This window comes from Dendropsophus ebraccatus, chromosome 12, assembly GCF_027789765.1.
Source record: "Dendropsophus ebraccatus isolate aDenEbr1 chromosome 12, aDenEbr1.pat, whole genome shotgun sequence".
Classification (NCBI taxonomy): Eukaryota; Metazoa; Chordata; class Amphibia; order Anura; family Hylidae; genus Dendropsophus; species Dendropsophus ebraccatus.
The window spans coordinates 35,530,844-35,535,593 of NC_091465.1; positions in this window are offsets into that span (position 1 = coordinate 35,530,844).

Sequence of the window (4,750 nt, forward strand, 5' to 3'; positions counted from 1 at the left end):
GGTGGTTCCGGGTAATCTAGAGGTGGTTACGGGCAGTCTGAGGTGGTTACGGGCAGTCTGAGGTGGTTACGGGCAGTCTGAGGTGGTTACGGGCAGTCTGGGGTGGTTACGGGCAGTCTGAGGTGGTTACGGGTAATCTGGGGTGGTTACGGATAATCTGGGGTGGATACGGTCAACATGGGGTGGTCACAGGCAACCTGCTGTGGTTACGGCAACCTGGGGTGGTTATAGGCAACCTGGGGTGGTTAGAGGCAACCTGGGGTGGTTAGAGGCAACCTGGGGTGTTTATGGGCAACGTGGGGTGAATACGGACAATCTGGTATGGTTACAGGCAACCTGCTGTGGTTACGGACAATCTGGGGTGGTTGCGGACAATCTGGGGTGGTTGCGGACAATCTGGGGTGGTTACGGACAATCTGGGGTGGTTCCGGGCAACCTGGGGTGGTTACGGGCAACCTGCTGTGGTTACAGACAATCTAGGGTGGTTACAGGCAACCTGCTGTGGTTACGGGCAACGTGGGGTAGTTACGGACAATCTAGGGTGGTTACGGACAATCTGGGGTGGTTACAGGCAACCTGCTGTGGTTACGGATAAACTGAAGTGCTAATAGGTAATCTGAGGTAGGTACCTGTAATCTGGCGTGGTTACGGGCAATCTGGAGGGGGTCACTGGCAATTTGGGGTGGTTAGAGGCAAGGTGCAGTGTTCAGAGGCAAGGTGCGGTGGTCAGATGCAAGGTGCGGTGGTCATAGGCGACGTGCGGTGGTCATAGGCGACATGCGGTGGTCAGAGGCAAGGTGCGGTGGTCATAGGCGACGTGCAGTGGTCATAGGCAACGTGCGGTGGTCAGAGGCGACGTGCGGTGGTCAGAGGCAAGGTGCGGTGTTCAGAGGCAACCTGCGGTGGTTGCGTGCAATCTGGGGGGTTACATGTAATCTGGCATGATTACGGGCAATCTGGGGTGGTTATGCCCAACCTGCGGTGGTTATGCCCAACCTGCGGTGGTCACGGGCAACCTGGAGGGGTTACAGACAATCTAGAATTGTTACGGATAGAGTGAAGTGCTTATAGCTAATCTGGGGTGGTTACATGTAATTTGGGGTGGTTACAGGCAATCTGGGGTGATTACGGACAATCTGGAGGGGGTCACTGGCAACGTGTGGTGGTTACGGGAAACGTGCGGTGGTTACGGGCAACGTGCGGTGGTTATGGGCAACGTGCGGTGGTTACGGGTAATCTGGGGGGTTACGTGCAATCTGACGTGATTACGGACAACCTGGGGTGGTTACGGGCAACGTGCGGTGGTTATGGGCAACGTGCGGTGGTTACGGGCAACCTGCGGTGGTTACGGGTAATCTGGGGGGGGGGTTAGGGGTAATTTGGGAGTAAACTGCAATTATTACTATAATAAAAAGTGTGTGTTTTATTTTTTTGTATGTTTGTCACTTTTTGTAGTTTATACATTCATTTTCACTGTATTACTATGATTACTGTGATATTTTCTATCACAGTAATCATAGTTCAGTGACAGAGACCAAATTGGTCTCTGTCACTTTAAATTTTCAGAGCTTGGCTGGTTGTGAAGCGCATGCGCACTTCATAACCAGCCAGGACACGGAAGAGGAAGGAGCTCCAGGAGCAGGTGAGTATATGGGGAAGGGGGGGGGGGTGACTGGGGGTGACAGGGGGGGTGGGGGGCGACTTGGGGGGGTGGGGGGACATCACTTTTTATCCCCTGTCACCAATCATTCATGGTGACAGGGGATAAAAATTGCCGGCGGCACATGGCACAAGCGATCAGTGGTATATAGTATATACTGCTGATCGCTTGTATCGGGACCCCACAGGGGGTTCCCGATGACTGCCCCATGCTCTCCGCTACCTCCGGTGGCGGAGAGCATGGGGCTTTCATTCATTTTTCTTTTTTGATCACTGTGAACAGACATTAGTCTGTTCACAGTGATCTCGGCGGCCATCTTGTATCCGATGGCTGCCGCGGGAGGGGGGGTTAGTGACTGGGGCACTAGGGGCTGATCTGGGGTCTGATTTTTACTTATTTCATCTCCCCCCACCGTGGATTCACGGTGGGGGGAGATGAAATACAGCGGCGGCACCGGCCCATTAGTGACCGCCGTTTCGGCGGTCACTAAGGGGTTAATGGGGGTCAGCTGCGGAATCGCAGCTGATCCTCATTATCTCCGGTGCTGTACACAGATGAGAGCGGGATCGCTGTCCCTGCAGCGATCCCGTTCTCATCACAAAGCCCCCTCAAGTCAGGAACGTATATGTACATTCCTACTGCACGGGGCATGTGCAATAGGAACGTATATATACAGATGGCTGACGTGAAGGGGTTAAAACTCTTAATTATTTCTGCTTCAGTGTCTCAGTGGAAAGTAAACTTTTCAGTTTTTCCCATAAGACTGCAGCGTGTACTAATGAAGGCGTAGGTCGGTATCATGCTGTTATAAAAACATATAAAAAGATCATTTTAAAATTCAAATGGGAAATACATTAGAGATGCTCATTATTTTATGGTAGTAAACATGTATTTTATGAATTTAATTGACCTGGTTTGTAAATCCCTATCACCACATATGTTACTAGATCATGTAGTGGGATCTGGAATGATGAGGTTGAAGAATAAAAACAATATATTATTATTATTATTATCATTATTATAAAAAAAAATAATAAAATTTACTCTGATCATCCAAAGTGTTCTAGAGAAAATCATTTTTTTAAATTATACGAACATGAAGAGAAAGGAGCTGCTGCACCTCACACCTATGGCTGACACTAGTGCTTCTCGGCTGCCGAGAGGCATTAGTGTCAGCCATTGTTGTGAGGTGCAGCTGCTCCTTTCTCTCCATGTTCGTATTTTACTTTTCTCCCCTTTCTGAGTGGCTAGCACTCCTCCTTGTGAGACCCATGTGACCCCAATTAGCAGGAAGCACCTGTGCACATATGATAAGTACCTCCTCTTTCTCCCACTCTACCTGCTGGTGCAATGGTAAGTAGTAACACCTTGTTCACACTCCTGTTGCTTGGTGGCCTCCTTCTCTGAGAGCGGTGCCTGCGGAGTGTGGGGGGGCCCAGTGGGTTTGGTCATGGGACATTGGGGTTGCATGGCTATTCTGGGCCCCCCTCCCCTGTTGTTGTTTGCTCTGCCGGGTTCACGGTCACTGCCCAAAACAGTGTTGGTTTAGTATAGGGACCTATGTGGGCCAGGGGACCTGCACGTGGTACATGGGGCAATATGGTTTGATCAAATTATATACCAACATCCTGGCGTTGGTTTTTAAATGTAGCCGATAAGCATTAGTTTCAGCAATAGGTGTGAGGTGCAGCAGCTCTTTCCTCTCCGAGTTCGTATTTTTTTTATTATAGTGCATATACTCCTTCCAGCGTACATATGATAAAAAATTGTTCTAATTTTTTTTTTTAAATAAAAAATTAGGTTCTTAGCAAAGCATTTGCTCAAATAGAATGTACCAACTCACCATGTTAAGGTGGCCCCAAAGAGCTGGACCATATATAAAGCTAGTGTCCTCTCTCGGACTATACGTCTACAAAAGTGGGCATATAGGATCAACTAAACTCTGTGTAAAACACCCACTGGAACTGGGTGGAGTGCACAGCTAAAAGGAGGTAGTCCCCCCCCCCCCCCCACATAAGACATAAAAAGCAAATAACCAGCACTTACACTGTGCAGCTTGCACGCTGCCATGGCTAACATATAAATAAAAATAAAAAAAGGCTGCAGCAAACTGCATGACCTGATCCTGTATGCCCAGTTTTGTAGACTTATAGTCTGAGAGAGGCCATTGGCTAAATATAGGGTCCAACTCTCTAGGGTTCCCCTTAACCTGGTGAGTTGTTACATTCTATTTGATCAAATGGTTTGCTAAGAACCTCATTTTTTTATGTAAAAAAATAATAATTTCAGAACAGGTTTTTATGGTATTTATGCTGGAGGGGGTATATGTAGTGATAGAAACATGCTGCAAAGTACTCTGTGTATGCCGTGAGTCCTGACACTTGCAGGGCAAGTGCAATTTTTCTAATTTGTTTCTCTCTATGACATGTAAAAAAATTTTTTTAAAAGACAGTGACACTATAAGTCAAATACGTGAAGAGCCATAGAAGCTCATAGAAACATGCTGCAAAGTACTCTGGTAGGGCATGTTTTGGGGCTATGTAGCCTGCATGGTATACATGTAGTGATTTATTCAACACATGATTGGGGAGACTTTTGATGCATTTACACAGAGCGATAATTCGCCCAATCGAACGCTTAACAATTTTGAAATAACAATGTGTTTTTTATAACGATCAGCGTTTAGACGGAACCATATATCGTTTGGAAAAATCGTTATTGCGATCGTTTTAAGATCGCTTAAGCCTGTCTCACACATAGGGTGAATCGGTGAAAGACTGTTTACACTAAGCGATCTGCGAATTTTAAGACCAATGACGATTTGAGAACATGTTAAAAGATCAAAATGAACGATTTCTGTCTCGTCGCTTAATCATTCGCTGTGTTTACACGAGCCGATTATCGCTCAAATCCAATCGTTATAGCGAAAATTCAAACTATGATCGTTCCATGTAAACAAACCATGATTAGGCCACCATTGACAATATCTCCCTAATGCAATCGATTCAGCCTCCACAACATATTCCGCCAAAAATACAAGACAAAATATTGCACTATATGGAGTTATTTTATTAGGTAAAATGACAGAAA